The sequence below is a fragment of the Pipistrellus hanaki genome (assembly GCF_964339955.1).
Source record: "Pipistrellus hanaki genome assembly, chromosome: 1".
NCBI classification, from domain to species: Eukaryota; Metazoa; Chordata; class Mammalia; order Chiroptera; family Vespertilionidae; genus Pipistrellus; species Pipistrellus hanaki.
In genome coordinates this window covers 123409504-123430402 of record NC_140503.1, presented here as the reverse complement: position 1 = coordinate 123430402, position 20899 = coordinate 123409504, and the positions used below count along the sequence as shown (strand labels likewise).

Genomic DNA, 20899 nt, shown 5'->3' with positions numbered 1-20899 from the left:
GACGGGGGTCGGCGGCGGGACGGGGGACGGCGGCGGGACGGGAGGGGGCGCGCGTTGGGCCAGGCTCCGGCCGCCCCTGAAGCCTGACAGCAGGGCCGGGGCCGGGCCTGGCGGGCTCGCGGCGGGCTGACCGCAGGACTCGGCCCGGCGCCGGGGCCTCGCGCCCGGGCCGGGGTGAGGCTCAGGGTGAGACGGCGCGGGTTCACGGCCCCGCGGGCAGCACACACAGCCACGTCTCCAAAAAGAGGGACGGACGGGGACACGGCGTCCACACACGCGGCAGCACGCATGTAACCTCAGAGCCTTGCGGCAGGGGAAAGGTGAACGCAGCCACAGGCGCTCCGTTTCCCTGAAATTCTGGAAGAGGCAAAACGAGTTACACGAGGCGGCTGCTGGGAGGGGCGACACGGAGGAGGATGGGATGCGAGGAGTGAGAGGGGACTTTGGGGAGAAAACATTTCCACATTTTGAGAGGAGTGGTAATTACAAGACAAGGACGGTTGTCAAAGTGCATCACACTGTAGTCCTCAAAGAGATGAATTGTAATAGACTCCAATTATACCTAAAGTGTTTGTGTGTGTTGTTGTGGGGTTTTTTGTTTGTTGGGGGGGGGGGGGGGAACAGTGGCCATGGGTAGTTGAGGAATAAAGGACAGGTTGGTGAGGAAATTCCACGATTTACAACATCTGAGTGCCAAATGAGCGCTCTCTCCTAACGAGTGGCTCCCTGTTTCCTGAGACCCAGGGGACCCCAGCACAGGAGCAGCGGGGGCCCCAGAAGGATACACTACACAGCACCCAGTTTACACCGCTTCCAAGATTTGGCGAATTCCACCCCAGTGCCCCTTGTTCCGCTGGGCAGCCTCCACCTGGGTGAGGGGCTCAGGCTCCAGCCCCGCCTCTGCCCACCGTGGTTCTGGTGGATGGTGCAGGCTCCTCTCGCCATCCTAAAGGCGGTTGAAAAACCTTGGGCTTCCCTGGCAGTTGAGAGAGGTAGGGAGTTGCCACACCCAGAAGAGTTGGGGCAGACACGCTTGCATCAAAGAGTGTAGAAAGCAAGAAGCAGCCAGCATATAAAGTCCTCTCCCTCTCCTGGAACAGGTCTCACGTTATGATGGTTCTGCGTTACTTGTCTGGAAGCTGTCCTTGGGACTAAGCAAAGAGTTTACTTTCTTGTGAAGTTGTTTGCAGTTCGATATATTTTTTGCTTTCCTTCGCATTTCCCCGCACCCTTACTGCCCAGGGATTGCCCCTCCTAAAAAAATCTTAGCACTTAAAAACTTTGGCCTCAAGCTCTGCTTTCTAGGTAATCCTTTGGCAGCATTTGGGCTTTAGCTCTTCTTTACTAACCATTTCGCAGCCACAGTCACAAAGATTAAGGCTATTTGGGCTCTGGCTTACTCTCCTAGTAACCCCAAACCACGACTGTAAAAGGCACCCAGTTGAGACCACTAATAAATACACACATTTCGATACATATGTCTCTTGAAATTAGTACAGATAAAAGTTTAGTTTTCCTCTTATCGTGCCTCAAAAATAAATTCCTAGATCACAGGCACTTACTAGTACATGTTTTAAATACTTGGAAACTTGAAAAATTTGAGATGCGTGTAGGTGTCAAAGAAAATGCTTTTCAATAATGATCATAAAGCTGTTAGTCCGGGGTGGGGGTCTAATCATAAAGTCATGTTTTTATCTTTCATAAAATCTTATCGGGGAAGACAATGCTAAAGCTTGACTCCTGGTTCAGAATGCTTTGCAAACAATTTTCGTGTGTATGTGTTATTTTACATACTGAAGACCTCAGTACGTTTGTATTTTTAATGATAGCCACTGGCTTTGTGGCCTCCTGTTTATTGCCAAGTTTGTCAGACTTTTTTTCCCCCCCTCCCACCTTGTTTGCCATCTGTAACTTGATCAACAATTTCCAATGGGACTGGCCAGGGTCATAAGTTAAGTAGGACATTTCCACTTTCTAGGCTACAAAATCCTCCCTTTCCTGCCCACTTAAATACTGTTACATAATCTACAAACACATAGATCTGATGATCTTTTGAGACATATGTTGGCAAAGGTCACACCTGCAAATCTACCTTTCTATTGGCACAATATTTTTTATAATTTGGCCAATTAGAGCATTCAAAAATATTTTTAAAAGCATGTTCTGCCTATATCATAGTGAATTGATTTTTGCAGAGAAAACTTTGATATCCTATCATGTAAACTATATTTAACCTTTGCATTTAAAAATGTTTTATCTGAGGTTAATTCTAATTATGAAGCTAGGCTGTACACACAATGTATTTAAATACCTTTACACAAAAAAAGAAGAAAAAACATTTTATATCTTGGGTTACAAATATGTAGTATCTGGGGACATCCCATTAAGCAAACATGAGAGCTTCTCTTTAAATCCTGGCCTTTGATTCTTTATAAATATATTAAGGCAGATAATGTTCCAGCAAACATACAGATTTTATATACTATACAAATAGGTGTTGACCTTCCAGGATAGGTTATAAGCTTACCAATTATACTGCCATTACTCAAACATTTTTAGAATTCTTTAGAAATGTGCTATGAGAGACTGAGTCACATTCTTTTAAATGGAGATCATCAGTGACAGAAAATCTTCTCTCTGAGAGTAGATTTAATTTTTAGAAATACCTAAAAGTCATTTGAAATCAGACCAAGTTTAGTACCATTGTTTAGCAGGAGGAAATTAAACGCCAAAGAATAAAAATATAAGTGGTATTTTTAAAAAATTGAACTGTAAAAGAAGAATTAGGGAAAGATTGAAGTAGATATCAACAAAGTAGAAAACAAAAAATACAATTATTGAGCAATTACAAAAATACTTTTTGGAAGAAAGTAGATAAATACCTGGCAAATCTATTTGATAAGAGAAAGAAAATATAAATAAAATTATAAAGGAGCCCAGCTGGCGTGGGTCAGTGGTTGAGCATTGACCTATGAACCAGGTCACAGTTGAATTCCTGGTTAGGGCACATGCCCCGGTTGGAGGCTCAAACCCCAGTGTGGGGTGTGCTGGAGGCAGCCAATCAATGATTCTCATCATTGATGTTTCTATCTCTCTCTCTCCCTCTTCCTTCCTCTCTAAAATCAAAATATTTTAAAATAAAATTATAAAGGAGAAAGGCATACCAGATATGGAGAAATCTGGGTTATTATTATTATTATTATTAGAAAATACTATGCTAGTTAACAATATGCTACAAATTTTTCTTTTGTTGCGGGGGGACATAAATCATCCAAGTTGAATCAAGCAGAAGTAAAAACAAAACAAAAACACTAAGTAGATCTAACCCAAAGAAGAAAATCTCAGCCCTAGAGTTTTATATGGGCAAGCTCTTAAAAATTTGAAGGACATATAATTCCCTTTCTGAATGCATGAATATATTAAAATTTATTTAATTTTATGAAGCAAATATAATTATTGTAAAATCTATCAAAATGGTACCAAAATAACACTCCAGAAACATCAACCCACATAAAAAAAAATCAATGCCAGAAATCCCCATAAAATTACCAGTAAGTTAAATTCAATTAACATAATTAGGTAAATTTTATCCAAGAAATGCCAGGATATTTTTTATACTAAAATAATTGAAATAAATCATACATTTAGGTCATATAAGAAAAAAAATGCCATCTCAATAGATGACAAAAACCTAATACCGCCCTCTGATTAAAACAACTAAATTTACAACACGTAGTAAATATTAAGTCAATGTCCAACATCATATATTTTAGTAAGATTATAAAAATAATAATGCTCCTAGAAGTCAGTGGCATTTTTACACACTGATAATGAGCTCTCAGAGAAATTAAAAGGAAAAAAAATCCTATTTACTATTGCAACAAAAAAATAATTAAAATACTTAGGAATAAACTTAACCAAAGAGGTAAAAGACCTGTACTTGGAAAACTACAGAGTATTGAAAAAAAAAAAAAGAGGAAGATATAAACAAGTGGAAGAATATACCGTGTTCATGGGTTGATAGAATTAACAATTAAAACGTCCATGCTACTCAAAGCAATCTATAGATTCAATGCAATCGCTATTAAAATGCCAACAGCATTTTTCACACATCTAAAACAAATACTCCAAAAATGTATATGAAACCAAGAAAGACCCCAAATAGCTTCAGCAATCTTGAGAAAGTAAAACAAAGTAGAAGAGATCACAACACTAGATATCAAGATATAATATAAAGCCACTATTCTCAAAACGGCCTGGTACTGACATAAGAACAGACATATAGATCAATGGAACAGAATAGAGAACCCAGAAATTGACCCAAGCCATTATACTCTATGTTTAACAAAGGCAGCAAGAACATACAATGGAATCAAGGTAGTCTTTTCAATAAATGGTGTTGGGAAAATTGAGCAGGTACTTTAAAAAAAACAAAAAAAAAAAACAAAAAAAAAACTAGACCACCAACTTACACCATACACAAGAATAAACTAAAAATGGATAAAAGACTTAAATGTAAGTTGTGGAACCATAAAAATACTAGAAGAAAATGTAAACAGCAAAATATCAGACATCTCATGTAGCAGAATTTTCACAGATACATCATCTAGGGGCAAGAGAAACACAGGAAAAAAATAATGTGACTACATAAAACTAAAAAGCTTCTTCACAGCAAAAAGAAACCAGCATCAAAATGCAAATGGAACCCACAGTTTGGGAGGACATTTTTGTTAGTGATACATCTGATAAGGGGTTAATTCCCAGAATATATAAAGTATTCATACCACTCAACGAAAGGAAGGCAAGCAATCCAATTTAAAAAATGGGCAGAGGACCCAAATAGATATTTCTCCAAAGAAGACATACAAATGTCCAACAGATATAAGAAAAAATGCTTAAAGTCACTAAACATCAGAGAACTTCTAATTAAAAGGACAATGGCTATCAAAATGACAAGTGCTGTCGAGGATGTGGAGAAAAGGGAACCCTCGTGCACTGCTGGTGAGAATGCAGACTGGTGCAGCCACTGTGGAGAACAGTATGGAGTTTCCTCAAACAAAAATGGAACTCCCATTTGACCCAGTGACTCCACTTCTAGGAATATATCCTAAGAATTCTGAGACACCTATCAGAAAAAAACATGCACCCCTATGTTCATAGCAGCACAATTTACAACAGCTAAGATCTGGAACCAGCCCAACTGCCCATGAGTAGACTAGTGGATAAAAAAGCTGTGGTTCATTTACACCATGGAATTCTATGCAGGTGTAAAAAAGAAAGTTCTACTAGCCTTTGAGACAGCATGAGGGACCCTGGAGATGATTCTGTGCCAGGGCTGACCGGCAGACCCTGAGTGATGATGAACAGATTGCTCTGACACACGTTTCTTGAGAGGGCTAAGCAACTCTTTTACTTTAGAAGTAAAAAGCAGTTTCATTCGCCTGCTTTCTTAGGCTTTTATTGTCCCAACAGCTTGAATTAAAATGAACCTCTAGATACAATCAGTAGGCTAAGCATCCTTGAGAAAGTATATGCTTCTACAAGGACATTTTGAAGTCTAAACAAAGATTCTAGGAAAACACCCAGGGGATCAATTAGTTTGGAAAAGTCAAGGCAGGGGCTGCCGCCTTTGGCAAGGTCCCCTCAGAGTCCCCTGACCTTTCGGAGAATCCTCCTTACAGACATTCCAACCAAGTCCCATGCTTCCCCACAATTCTGCTACCAAAATAAGCCAGCCAGAAAAAGACAAATATCACATGATCTCATTTATATGTGGAATCTAATAAACACAATAAAATTTATGAATAAAATAGGACCAGAGGTTTGAAAACATGGAACAGACTGGTGAATCTCATAGGGAAGCACGTTCAGGGGTGGGGGTGGGAAGAGATTAACCAAAGAACTTATATGCACATAATAATAATAATAACAATAATAATAATAAGACAGCCAAACTGTAAGGAAGTAATTCTTCAATCTCCCATAACCACTCTTCATTCTCCCTCTGAGGTAACCTTTATTATTTCTTACATATCCTTCCAGAATTTTTCTGTGCACATAAAAGCATGTGACTCTCTCCTTTGGAAAAAAAACAAAAACAAATAGAATCATATTATACATATTGTTCTATACTTGCCTTTTCCATTGTATAAGTAACTTTGACATCTTTGCACAGCAGCACATAAATCTACCAAATTTTTCATAACAGCTGAGTACTATTATATGAATACACCATTTTCTACTCATCTATCAGGGGCTATTTTCTAGTTTTTTGAAATTATATACAGTTACACTGAGCATTCTTGAATATCTTTGCCTAGAAGTGCTGGTGTACTTGTAGGATTAATGCCTAGCAGTGGAATTGCTGTATCTATTTTTTTATAGGTATTTTCAAATTAGCATACAAAAGGGTAGATTAATTTATTATCCCATGAAAAGTACAGTATGTGCAAAAAAATTGATAATTGTTGAAGTAGGTGATGGGTTCACCTTTCTATTCAATCTACTTTGAGCTATATTTTTAAATTTCCATGCTTAATGATATGGCAGTGGAGGAATTATTAAAATCGGGTATAAAGATGCCTGCTATTCTCTCTCTTATTTTTTTTTGTCATAGATTGCCTGCTATCTTTAAAATTGTGCTGAAATAATTCTGTAATAAGATAATAAACAGAATAATAGCTAAAATATTGAAAAGCCAAGAAAAAACTGACTTTTAAAAATATATTTTTTTATTGATTTCAGAGAATAAGAAAGAGGGAGGGAGAGATAGAAACATCAATGATGAGAGAGAATCATTGATTGGCTGCCTCCTGCACATCCTCTACTGAGGATTGAGTCTGCAAACCCAGCATGTGCCCCTGATGAGAATCAAACCCAGGACCCTTCTATCCATTGAGCCAAACAGGCCAGGGCAAAGCTGTCTTTATTTGCAGATCATACTTTTGCCTAAAGAGACTGATTGGAAAGCAATTATAAAACTATTTTAAAAATCAATAACTTTTTCAGTGACCCAATAATAGCTTGTTGGGAAATAATACATATTAAAATCTATTCACATATCAATAATATTGGCAAGAACTGGAAGGAATCTATACAAAAAAATAGAAGAAATAAAACAGAACAAAAATATTTTTTAACAGAATTCAGCTTTTTATTGAATGTGTTACAAAAGAGATTTAGTAAAAAAAGATCAAAACCCATGTCATCATCAAACTCTTCAGATTCCTCTTTTTTTTTTTTTTTTTTGCTTCCACTGTCTTCTCCTCAGCTGGGGCAAGTGGTGGAGGGGACAGGACTTCCTGCTGAAACAGCACTAGCTGCTGGGGCAGGTCCACCAGCCTTACATTGCAGATGAAGCTCCTAATGTTGACATTGGCCAAATCTTTTGCAAACAAGCCTGGCCAGAAAGGTTCAGCATTTACACCCACCGCTTTAACGAGGGCATTGATCTTATTCTCCATCACCAGCACTTCATGGATAAGGGCCAAGTAGATACAGGCAAGCTTCGAGATGGAGGCAGTGGTATGGGCTGAGTGAGCACTGCCGCTGTGCTGGATGAAGTGTGAGCCTGACCCCAGTTTGACCTTAGCTTCCTTGAAAGGACCAAGCACCTTACTGGCAGGTGAGGGAAAGCCAAAAAGATTTTAATAAATTGAAAAATCTGTTATGCTCTGAGATACATATTTTATTTGTGTTTTTAACCAAAATTCTAATGGGATATTTTTTTACGTTGAAAAAATTAATTTCCATTTGGAGGAAAAAACAGGAGAGAGTAGCTAGAAAAGCTTTGTAACAGAAGAGTGATAACAGGAGATTCACTGTACCTGATATTAATATATATTATAAACCCACAATAATTATAATTATTTTGAATTTCTGAAAAAAAAGATAAATAGATTAATATTTCAGAATAGACAGCAGTGAAAGAAAATTCAACATACCAATAAATGAAGAAACATCACCAATAAGGAGGACATGGATTATTCAATAACTAGTACTAGGAAAACCAGGCAATCATTTGGGACAGAAAAAAAACAAAAACACACAAATCAGATGCTCACTTTGTATTATATATTGAAATACATTCCAGATAGATTAAAGAGGCAAATGTGAAAATGAAACTGTGAAAGAACTAAAAGGAAATGTCCTCCTATCTAATAAAAGAGTAATATGCAAATTAACCATCACTCTGTTACACCCACAAGCCATGCCCATAAGACAACCAGGAGCAAGTATGCATATTAACCCAATCAAGATGTCTGTGGCCATGGAGAGAGCAGGAGGGAGGCTTGGGTTTCCCTGGCAATGGAGGAAGCCAAGTTTCTGCAGCTCTGGCATGCCCAGGCCTCCACTTAAGGCTACAAAGTTTCAACTGTATTATAAAAGGCAAATAAATCCCAGATTTCAGGCCTCTGCTTGGGTTGCCAGGGGGCATGGCTGGCCTGCAAACTACCACAGGCCCCTCGCCCAGGCCGCCCCATGTCCCAAGGGAACCCCCACCCTGATCCAGGACACTCTTCAGGGCAAACCAGCTGGCCCCCACTCATGCACCAGGCCTCTATCCTATCTAATAAAAGAGTGATATACAGATTGACCATCACTCCAACACACAAGATGGTCAGCAGGAGATGGCAGTTGGGAGGGACCAGGCCTGCAAGGGAGGGCAGTTGGGGGTGATCAAGCCTGCAGGGGAGAGCAGTTAGGGATGACCAGGCCTGCAGGGGAGGGCATTTAGGGGCAAACAGGCTGGCAGGGAAGTGGTTAGGGGTGATCAGGCTGGCAGGCAGAAGCAGTTAGGGCAATCAGAGAGGCAGGCAGGTGAGCAGTTGGGAGCCAGCAGTCCTGGATTGTGAGAGGGATGTCTGACTGCCCGTTTATCTCAGTGGGATCGGGCTTACAGACATCCCTCGAGGGGTCTCAGATTGGAGAGGGTGCAGGCTGGGCTGAGGGACAACCCCCAACACGTGCATGAATTTTGTATATCAGGCCTCTAGTAAATATTTAAGTGATTCTTGGGAAAGAACCACCAAACAATGAAAGAAATCACACAGGTAAATCTGCATAAGCAACTGTATGCCAAAAATTATAAACAATATTGAATAAGTTGAAAAGTAGATATTTGCACAAGTATCATAAAATGTCAGTATTTGCACCGAGATCCTTAAAAGTTTTGTCAAAGAAGAAATTCCAACACCTTTTAGGCAACAACAGCATTGTATTGTGGACATAAACTCAGAAGGAACTTCTTTGAAGAAGAGTGTTCATTTGGAAGAACATTTTCTCCTTTTGGAATGCTAGGTTTTTGTTATCTGTATGTGGTTTTTGTTTGTTTGGGTTTTTTTGTTTGTTTGTTTGTTTCCAACTCATTTCATGTGTATAAAATGATATTTGTATTACAAATTCCTTTCCTCCAATTTCTTTTTCAAAAGCATCCCTAGAATATTGTGCTTTCCTGGATCCTCTGGAAGAGGTTCACTTGATTTAACTCATTGTAAGCCCAGGGGTAGATATTCTTACTATCCTCCATTTCTACAGTATAAAGGACAATACTATAGAGGCAACTGTTAAAAGTACAGGTGTGGCTTTTAACAGTTGCCTCTATAGTTGAGATAAACCTATGCAGCGAGAGGTAATCAGTTTGACTTCGATCAGGACACATGCTGGGGTTTTAGGCTCGATCCCCCAGTAGGGGGCATGCAGAAATCAGCCGATTAATTCCCATCGATGTTTCTCTCTCTCTCTCTCTCTCTCTCCCTCCCACTCCCTTCCTTTCTCTCTAAAATCAATAAAAACATTTATTTTTTAAAGTACCTGCCATTCCTCAGCCAGGACTCTTTCACCCCACTCCCATCCTTAGCTGTCACAGACCACACCTGAGGAATAGAGCCTAGCTTTCCGAAGTGCCCAAATGAGAACAGGTCCCAGAGGCTGGAGAGACATGAGGCTGTGAGGAACTGGCTAACCTCAATGAGATTGTGCTAGCAATGGGGACTGTTCTAAGTGTGTTCTGACCTTATAATATGCAAGAATTGTCTCATGTAACCATCATGAAACAACCATCACTCAGGATTTAGGTGCTTTTATGATCTCTGTTTTCCACATTAGGAAACCAAAAAGCACAAAAGTTACAGTTTGTTGAAGTTCATACAGCTAGAAAAATGCGAGAAGCTATATTTGAGCCAGATCCTTGGAGCTGGAGCCCAACCTCCTTAGCCACATGTAACCATATACAAAAAAAGCCCTTTCATCCACAAGACACCTTGAACTTTACAATTTTGTGAGGAGGTCAGGAAATATTCTCCCCAACTTATACTACGGCAGTGGGAAGCCAAAATGGGTTACTGGAATTAGTAAATTTTATTTATTTATTTATTTTAGTGATCTGAAAGGAGCTGACAGCAGAGCATGGATGAACATATGATAAAGAATGAAAGGGGTGGGGGCGGGATACAGGGCTTAAAGGCTTGGATCAGAGAAAGAAGCGCCCTGAACTAAAGTGGATTAACCACAAACTGCATGGGGGTGAGAGGGGAGATGAAAATTATTCCAGCTGACGAGCCATCAGTTCTATAATGAAGCTAGATGATAAACTGTGAAAAACAACACATTCCCAGCATTCCCATCATGTTGAACTCAGTGACTACCTTCCTGAAATATTGGCTCTTCATCCATGTCATTGTTTATCTAAGAATCCTGTTGTTAAATTTATCTCTCTATTTATTTACCTGGCCTTTGTTAGTTTATGTAACAAGGCTAGAAATGTCTAAACCACCAAAATGAAGCTCCCATTCCACAAAAGAATTTTCACCTAGTTTTTAAATATAATCAAGATAATAAAGTTTACACAAATACTTTTAGAATTTACTTTCATAAAATTAAAACAGTACTAGTTAATTTCTGAATTTGTTGCTTGCTTTTTCATAATATTATTTTAATTCCATAATAAATAGTGAATTCAAAAGAATTCACAAGAAACATACTTGTTCTGAGAAACTTATATAAAAGAATCTTTGTTAAATTCAGCAGATCTCTATCCATTTAAAGGTAAGAAAATAGAGAATCATTTTGCTATATGACTGTTGCCCACTCATCTTCTGAATTGATAGAAATCAGAATGTTCCTAAAATCAGTATGCATCATCAATCGCAAAGGAAATTTTTTTTCAAGTTTTATGTAATGGAATATCGGTATCATAAGATTTATCATAAGAACATTTATCTCTTTAGGTATAAACATTTTAATATATTTCCATCTAAATCCTCTCTCAAAAGTGGGTAAATTCCATACACTAAAGCCTTTTCTAACTTTAACTTCCCTTTCCTACTCCAACATGCATTCTTTCTTTCTATAATTTGTTGCCATCAAAATCCTTCAGTGACCTGTATTTGATCTCAAATAGTTAAAAAGAAAAAATTGGGGACCATTCAGATTAAAATATTTGGTTATGCCTCAGGGGGGAAAAATAAAAGGCACTCTCAATCCATGGTTCTAACATTACTGTTTTGATTTCATTATTATTTTTATTATTGCGGATGCTGGCATGAATGAAAAATAGGAGGATTCATCCAATGAGAATTTGAATGCTGGTGGGAAACTATGGAAAATCCAGGTGAATTAAAGGAGAAAGAAATCAGGGCTTTGTGAGGAAAATGTAGTCAGAAAAGAAAAAGAGAGTTGGAGGAAAACAAACACAAGTGTGCATTCTAATATTTAAATCCTGCTAAAGTCCAGTGACATATGACACCAGGACAAGAGAAGAGCCAAGGGTGGAAAGTGTTCTAAGCTGACTATTAAGTAGATGTAACTCACCGGTGAGTCTGCCCATATGGGATTTTAATTACTGAGACATCTGTTTATCGAAGTATACTACCAAATAGCGATCAAATACAGAGATCAGGTTACGTGGGGAGGAGAGTGGAGATGACATTCGTGACACAGAAAAGAAGAGCTATTGCCCCGGTAAAATCAACCCTGGCTTTACATCTCACCAAACAGAGAGCAATTATTTTAGATGTGGAGCTGGTTAGCATCCTAGGCATGAATTTAATTAAATAGCCCTCAAGTGGCAGAACAGAGCAAACCACTGTATTTAACTGTCAGTAAGACCTGTTACAAATAAATGGTCTAAATTCCTCTTTTCCTTCCCTCCTCCCTCATAAATTTGGTGTAGTTTTCTTAAACTCACAACTCTTCCTTTTCCTAGGTTAGCCTTTTCTTCCTTAAATTCATCTAAATAGATAGCTAGAAGCAGAGGCAGGATTTGCTTTCCACATTCTCACAATGAAATACTTGGGAAGAGAAAAAAAGGGGCAAGGATTAAGTCATTGTTTGAGTTTCTTCCTTGGGCTCAATAAAAAGGCTAATAATTCAGAGAAATATCTTAATATCAAAGAGAAGAGCAAGTAGTCCTTTTGTTGGTAGTTAGTTGGCACCTTGGAGGATAAAGAAAAGCTGAGGGTGGGAGATTCAAAACAAGTGGTTGGGGCTAGAACTGTAGGGGAGATTTCCCAAGCAAAGAAGAGGGCAAAGAGAAAACATTCAGCTTTTGAAATGAATATTTAAAAACCAATCTTACTCAGTGTGGCCACTGGTGGCCCTCTGCTGAGCTCCAGTCAACAGCTGGCAACCTCTGGTCCATAAGGGACTCTGTAGAAAGGTGGTTGTTTTTAGAGCCTTCATCCCAGCTCTCCATTCAGCTTTCCTTCCCCACCTCACCACTTCTTCAGCGACACCACCATTCTTCCAACATCCAACTTTGATACATTGGTTCCTCTAAAATGCTTTCCTTCTCTTGGCAAATAACAGAAACCAATAGGGTGACATTGAAGTAAAACTAAAATTGCTGGACAGATACTCGGGTAGCTTATGGAACCCAAGAAAGAGTTGGACAACCAAACCTTCCTCAGGGAGAACCGGACCATGGCAGTTCTCAGAACCTCAGAAGCTGAAATCCACTTATTTCACAATAGAGCTGCCATTAACAATTTAGCTAGCAACTTCCAGTCACTGGCTCTCTGTGTAAAACCCAAAATTACCCAGAAAATCTGATTCATTCATATTCTCTCTCTCTCTCTCTCTCTCTCTCTCTCTCTCTCTCTCTCTCTCTCTACCTTGCTCCCTCCCTCTCCCTCTCCTTTTCCCTTACCCTCTCTTTCTTCCTCTCTCTTATATGTATTCAGGCTCATGCTGTTTAATAAACTCTAAAAATCATCCTATAGTGTAGGTTCATTCCGTTGAAACTGGTTCTTTTTGCTACCATTTTAAAGTCCTAAGAACAGCTATTTCAGGTACTGCTAACTTAAGTGAATGTGGCTGACAGCACAGCCAGATTTCAATGCCAAGTGTGAACAAAGTGACAGCAGTCCTGACAGAATAGAGCTTGAAAAGAGCCCATTCTTGCTTGGTGGAGCTACATTTTCAAAATGTCCTGGCCAAAGTCCCCTCAAAAGGTGCCAACAAGCAGGCTGGTTTGTGGGCCTCTGCAGCCTCATTCATTCATTCAGTCACTATTTACTGATCATAGGCTGAGTGCCAGGCAACTATGCTAAGTGATGTACTGAATATAAAGATGCATGGCTCCTGCCCTCATGGTGCTTAAAGAGATCTGTATCTCTTGTATGAGCAACAATACAAAGCTTCTAAGAATAAAATTTCACATGAATACTGTTGTTTTTTTAACCCTCTCCCCCATCCTCTTGGATGAGAAGCCCAAGGATTGTCTGAGTTGTGAGGCAATCTCATTGTTAATGAGGTTAAGATTTCACTCCCTATATTTAGAGAATTAGGTGAGAACTAAGATTTGCTTCGCAATTAACCATAGCCAGGTGTCACTTATTTTTATGATGTGACTTGAAGGGTATGATGCTAAGTGGGCATGGAATTAATTTTTGAAAAATAACTAATCTTTTCTTCCCCATATAAACCAAATAGATAACTGAGTACAAGTTAAAATTTTTAAATTCTAGCCAGTTTCCCTCTCCTCAGGTGGGAGCACACTTTGGAAGGCATTTATCTGCTAAACTGCTGGGGTAAAGTCAGGCGCTTCTAATTGGCAAGAGCTGCTAACTCTAGAGAGTCCGCAGGGCTATATGTGCAAAGTGTCTGGCACTTCGGTTTGGGTTTAGATCTGAGAAAACTCGATGTTATGGCTTGGTTTGATTCCAATTTGAACTAGTTGCCTAAGGTTCTCACTTTTTTTAGTTCAACTTAAGGCGTTAATTTTAAGGTTTAGCAAATTATTAAGGTTCATTCTAGTGTGGGTTGAGGATTTAACTCAGTTGATATCTGTGGTAAGGCTATAAAAGGTCTTACTAGAAAGTAGCAGCAGCTGGAGGATGGGTGCCTTGGCCCTGGCCCTGACCAGGAGTTATGCATACGTGGAGCATCAGAATATCTGTTATAGTGCAGCCCTTGTGGTGCTCAGATCCACTTGCTTCTAAGTCCTGCCATCTAGTAACCAGCAACTCCGGGACTCTGGTTGGTCTTTATTGCTGAGGAAACAGTTAATGGGAAAACTACAGTTGCTGCAGCTGCAGTGGATCTCAAATTTGAAGTAATTGGTACTTTGTACCCTTCTCCACCACCAGTTGTAAATTTGCCTCACCTTCGACTAGCAAACACTCTTTCTAGTCAGATCACACACAGTTGTAAACACCAGCACAATAGTGGCAAGATGACATGGGGATCTAGGCCATCAGCTGATACAGCTTTATTGTGTCCATTGGTCCAACTCATAGCCAGTCTTCTATCTGTCAACTTCCATTTTGTGATGGATTGCCACTGAGCCCACTCAACTTGTGACTTGCTGGGTCTGACAGAACCCAGCTCATAATGGTTATCTCTGGCTGCAAAGTGACTTTATGTCCCATGGTCAGATGTTCTATCTCAACCAAGGACTATTAGTCTGTAAGAAAGTCTATTCGAATGGTGTATAGATCTTTACTAGATATGGTATGGCCTTGCTTGTGGTTCTCTTAGTGCAGTGGCCGGCAAACTCATTAGTCCACAGAGCCAAATATCAACAGTACAACGATTGAAATTTCTTTTGAGAGCCAAGTTTTTTAAATTTAAACTTCTTTGAATGCCACTTCTAATGCCCAGGCTGTGTTATTTTGTGGAAGAGCCACACTCAAGGGGCCAAAGAGCCGCATGTGGCTTCCGAGCCGCAGTTTGCCAACCACAGTCCTAGTGGAATACTCTACATTGGAATTTTTTTTCTTTTTAAATGTTTCAGTAAATTTAACTAGTTGATGAATATAAGTGAGCTAACAGTTTGATCTGGTCACCAGGCAAATGAGACATTGAGACCTCACAAAAGAGTGCAGTGTGGAGACTAGAACTAGTTGTATCTTCTCTTCAAACTAGTTGCCTCAAGCAGCAGAGGACAATCTAAGAGCTTTCACTGCTGCTACACACACCATTAGAGGGAAGATGAAATTCCAGGGCATCTGCAGTTACATGGTACCTGGGAAGCTGCAGGCAGGATGGCAGCACATCAATTCTTAAACTGGGACAACAGTGTATACAGCATGGTGCTATAGGGCTGCATAACCCAGGCAGTTGCAATCTTCAGTTCACATCTTCTTTACTTAGGAGGAAAATGCACACATTTAAGAAATTGCAACCCTATGTTGATCCCTAGCCCAGATATCCCCAGCCCATAGTCTCATCATAAAACTTTATGTGGTTGTTTCATTAGTCACTTAAAAATCTTGTAACCTTCTTTAATTACCTAAAGATGAGAGTTATACTTGTATATGTATAACTGGAAGGTAGTTAGTTTGCTTTGCTTTCAAGAACAACAAAGAACACACATTATAGATTTAAATGATGGTTTAACAGGCATAAATGTAGAGATGTCAATAGTATTAGTTTGTTAACATACATTTCATGGCCACTATAATATGTTTGGCACTAATTCCAAACATATACAAAAGTTCACTAGACTTCTCACTTTGAGGAACTCCTTGCACTGCCAACCCATGGACCAGAATGTCAGGCTCCACTGAAGCAGTTGTACTGACAGCCTCCCTAATGCCACCTTCTGAGTGGTGATCCCCTATTGTGATAATTTGGCCATCTGTGCATTTTGCATTAGACATGATGATGTCAGCATCCAGGGGCTTAATGGTAAACAGGTCAACTGATATTTTGTTTAGAAAGATAATCAACAATTGCTAAGACTTTATGCAGAGTAACTCCAGCTCCAATTACTGGCCTTATTGTTGACACTCTGGCTAATGACTTGGCTGTCAAATCTCAAAACTTTCTTGTGGGATGTAAATAACCTCAGTTTTGGGACCATTGGTGTGAATGTAGCATATCCCCATGGTATTGGCCACCAGGACCACAGCATGCTCTATCAGACTGCATCACTTGATAGAAAATGGTGCAGTTGGGAACGGCACAGAACATGACCAAATCCTCCAGGACCATCACTAATGGATAGCTTGCAGTGTTATAAGGGACCCAATAAGGTTGATGTTGGTTTGAGAGATGGTACCAAGCCAGACCTGATCAAATACTCGGGTTAAAAAGGCAGTGAAGGTGCTTCACCATGTTAACCATTTTTTTTTTTTTTTTGCTCGGCAATAAAACATTCAATGAGGTGCTCCTGGTGCTCCTTCTTAAATACCTTGGAGAAGGTGGACTTCTTGGTGTCACTGTCCAGCACAAGGAATCTATCATTTGCATGGCCCACCTTAGCCAGAGCCAAACCATATGTTTTGTGAGTAGCTACCTTGTCACCGACTTTCAAGCAGACAGAGTGGTCATCTCTATGTCTGTTATCTTGATTTTAGATGAGTCTCCAACAGGGGACTTTGGTTCAAGCTGTCTGTAGGTCTCTATCTGGCTCTCAATTAATTTGATAATTGCATCTGCTCTTTCTGTTGGCATTGGCTTTCCATGCCAATTTTCTGCATCCTCAAGGCTTGGAATGCCCTGCCCTTGAAGGTCTTGGCAATTACAGCAGTGAGCTTGCTCTTCACTTGAGTTGCTTGTAAGAACACCACAACATCAGGGCCAGCCATCACCTAAGTATTCCACCCAAAGGCTTCACAGCATTTCTGATGGATGTCCATGCAGTTCTTGATGGGAAAGATGCCACTGTGGAAGATGGCCATGAGATCATCCAGATTGTAGTGCCTTTCAGAGTTTTCCCAAGACTCAACATCTCCCAAGAGACAGAACTACCCATAGCTGGCATTGTCAAAGTACCTGCCAGTATATACCATGCTGCACGCAGTCCCCAGTAGTAGTCCTTACCAGCCAAATTGCCACATCAACAAATGGGAGTAGCTAGCAAAGGATAAATTGATCATTTTTGGGTTCTTTCGGTCTTCCCGTTTCTATTTCATGATGTGGTAGAACAGCACAGATGTGATCTCAGCAGCATTGCTGCATGGTGTGGGTGACCGGAACTCCAGGCCACTTGGTCCTGATAGAGTTGGATGTGCAGGTGATTGGCCAGGTCCCGAAACACCTGCACAGCATCTGCTTAGGGTTTGTCTTTCTTGGCCATGGCTATGCTCACCTCAGTGTGAGCCATAGCTGCTGCCCCATCAGAGTCTGAGGAGAAAATGTGCATCTTTTTGAAGCACAGGTCTCTTTAATACCATGGAATCTGATGAATGATATGGCAAGGCTGCTTGCACTAGTGCCTGAACCTGCTGCAGAGCCAGACTTTTAAAAACTCTGTCACCCGTCAAAAGGACTGAAAGAATATCTTAAATACACTTATTAGAGGTCTTTCAGGCTCCATTCTCATCAGCACCAGCCTCCCTTCAGTCAATGGGTTCGAGATCTGAGAATTGACTCAGGTCTGGAAAGTAAGCCAGTGACTATAACTTGTATTGGGGCAGCTGCCCTTAGACTCCTAACCATCCATTCTTGTTTTTTGTTTGTTTGTTTGTTTGTTTGTTTGTTTGTTTACTTTATAAACTAGAGGCCCAGTCCCTCAGTTTGGCCTGCCCCCTCTCACACTCCAGGAGCCTTCTGGGGCAGGAGGCAACCTGGCAATCAGGAGAAGGCGACACCCCCATCACACCTCTGCTGCTGCCACTGCCAGCAGCGCAAGTCTCTGCCAGCCCTGGTTACCTGAGCCTCAGGCTGGCCCTGGCCATCTGAGGAGTTGAGGGGTTGGGGACTCTGGAGGCAGGCACATGGAGCTGAGGGGAATGGGTGCCGCCATCTTGTGGTTGTGGGCAGCAGCATCTTTGAGGGCAGGGCAGTCAATTAGCATATTCCCTCCTTATTGGCTATGGGTGCCACCATCTTTGGAATGATGTCTGGGTCAACTAGCATATTCCCTCTTTATTAAATAGGATTGATACCTTTATTGATTGTCTGTCTATTTTGCCTCTAGAAACATGGAGTTCTTAATCTTTGTGTGGATTGGGTCCCTGGATACCATATCAATTTTGCAATTCATTGCAATAATGTACACACTTTGCTTCTGACAGTTGTGTTCTTTTTTAAAAAAATATATATTTTATTGATTTTTTACAGAGAGGAAGGGAGAGAGATAGAGAGCTAGAAATGTTGATGAGAGAGAAACATTGACCAGCTGCCTCTTGCACACCCCCCAAAGGGGATGTGCCCGCAACCAATGTACATGCCCTTGACCGGAATTGAACCTGGGACCTTTCAGTCCGCAGACCGAAGCTCTACCACTGAGCCAAACCGGCTTCGGCGGCTTCTGACAGTTATGTTCTGTCACCGGTGTCTATGTGTCTGGATCTTGCCATCCCTATTAAGGAACCCAGTTCTGTAACAGTGTCTCCTCCAGTCAACCCTGGCATACAGAAGACCATACCACTGAAATTCTCAGTGATCCTTACCCTCTTGACAATACATTCATTATCACTTTGGTAAATGGTGGGTTCTCTGGACAAAGTGAGCTGGTAGGTTTTCCATCCCTATAATACTGAAGTGCATACCCACCCCTCTGAGCTATTTTATATATTTTTCCAGTCAGCCATGGCAGTTGTGGCATTTCCACTTCACTCAATGTAGGCTGTTGATTTCTTCAAGCTTCCAAGAGTCATCTTTATACCTGAAGTCTTTCCTAGGGTGATAAAATGTTTTGTTTGTTTGTTTGTTTTATTATGTTATTCCTCACCTGAGAATATTTTTCCATTGATTTTTTTTTTTTTTTTTTTTTTTTTTTTTTTTTTTTTTTTTTAGAGCAAGTGGAAAGGAGGGAGAGAGACAGAAAGAGACAGAAACATTGATGTGAGAGAGACATACTGATTGGTTGCCTCCCACATGCACCTCCAACAGGGTCAGGGATCATGCCCTTGACCGGAATCAAACCCAGGACCCTTCAATCTGTTGGCCAGCTCTCTATCCACGGAACCAAACCCACCAGGGCTTAGGGTGATAAATTTTTATCCTGGAAGAGTGTTACCATTATCAATAACACTCTCCTCAATCCAAATTTAGCCAATCTACTTTGTGATGGTACTGCTATGTTCGAGTTGAATTTTTCCCATTTGTGTGAAAAAAAAAATTATAATAAAATGCCAATTCTTTTTTGTAGAGATTAACTTTGACTCCTTGATTTTTTAAAATTATTTCATGTAATAATAACATTATCTGGAATTCTCTTTCAAACCCCATATTGTAATAGTGGGAAGAAGAGTAGCAAATACTATCTATTGAGCACTTACGTGCACGGGCAGGTTGTGATTTCACAAGGGCGCCAACACATCTAAAGGGGTGTGGTTCACATTGTAGACATCATTATTTGCATAATTATTAAGAAAATTTTCCAGCAGATGGCAGTAAAGTGTTTTGCTCAAACAAAAATAGAATATTACAACTTCTACCAAATGGAAGTAGAGTGTCTTGAGACTGTATACCTTTGTCTATGTATAAAGATCTCATATAGACTAGTGGTGGCACTGCTAACTATGTGTCAGGCCTGTGCTCACTCACCCTTACTTAATTAATCCTCAGGATTCAATGAAATGGATGCTATTACCGTGTTTCCCCGAAAATAAGACATCCTCCGAAAATAAGACCTAGCGCATGAAAAGATAAGACACCCCTGAAAATAAGACCTAGCGCAACTTTGGGAGAAAAAATTAATATAAGACACTGTCTTATTTTCGGGGAAACAGGGTAGTAACTTGCCAAAAGCCACTGAGTCAGGTTGTAGTAGTTTTGAGATTCCAATTTCTCTAACTCTAGAATCTGTCCTCCTTTGCACTAGGCGATGATATTTCAGAAAACTAGAGCCTGGGATTTAAGGAGACTTGAGCATAGAGAACCTTGCTGCCTGTTCTACTGTGTGTAGTGCTAGATGCCATTAAGGACTAAAGAGCAGGACACATACCGTATTTTCCGGCGTATAAGACGACTTTTGAAACGTAAAAAAACCTGCTCAGATTGGCCAGAGTCAGAGAGGTGGTCTATTAAAAAAAAGAACTGGTGTTGCCTCAGAAGTGGGGGGTAGTTTTATACAGTGAATATAGGCCTAAACCTATGTTTTAACTGTAAAATTAGGGCACACATGTCAAACACAAGGCCCGTGGGCCAAATCCGGCCCGCCAGGCCTTGCAATGTGGCCCGCACCGCGCTGTCATCACTGCACTCCGCTGCGTTCCATCACAATGACACGTGGTGACATAGGAGGCTTGTGATCTCGCCGGCCGCCTCGCCGGCCGCCGTACTTGCTATCTATGACGCATGCGCATAGATAACAAGTCACACAAGATTCAGGAGGCGTGACCTATAGTCCGGCATCCGATGTGGTTGTGCAGGTGGCAGAGCAGAGGAGAGAGTGAGTGTGCGGGCATAAAAAATACACAGCAGAAGCTGCCAGTTCCTGGCATAAAGTGCAGGCATAAAAATCGCAACAGAATCTGCTATCTGTACCCAGCCAGGCATTTAT

The 20899-nt window shown here is 40.5% G+C and overlaps 2 pseudogenes across 2 annotated transcripts; both read right to left on the bottom strand.

The window, feature by feature from the left end:
- Nucleotides 1–6287: 6287 nt before the first annotated feature.
- On the bottom strand, nt 6288–12740 carry LOC311620862 (large ribosomal subunit protein P1-like; annotated as a pseudogene). The gene is made up of 3 exons: nt 12718–12740; nt 7170–7617; nt 6288–6370 (listed from the first exon to the last, which is right to left on the bottom strand). The product of its transcript is annotated as a large ribosomal subunit protein P1-like (transcript).
- A 3129-nt stretch (nt 12741–15869) lies between these two features.
- On the bottom strand, nt 15870–17033 carry LOC311620851 (transketolase-like protein 1; annotated as a pseudogene). The gene has a single exon. The product of its transcript is annotated as a transketolase-like protein 1 (transcript).
- Between the last annotated feature and the right edge of the window lie 3866 nt (nt 17034–20899).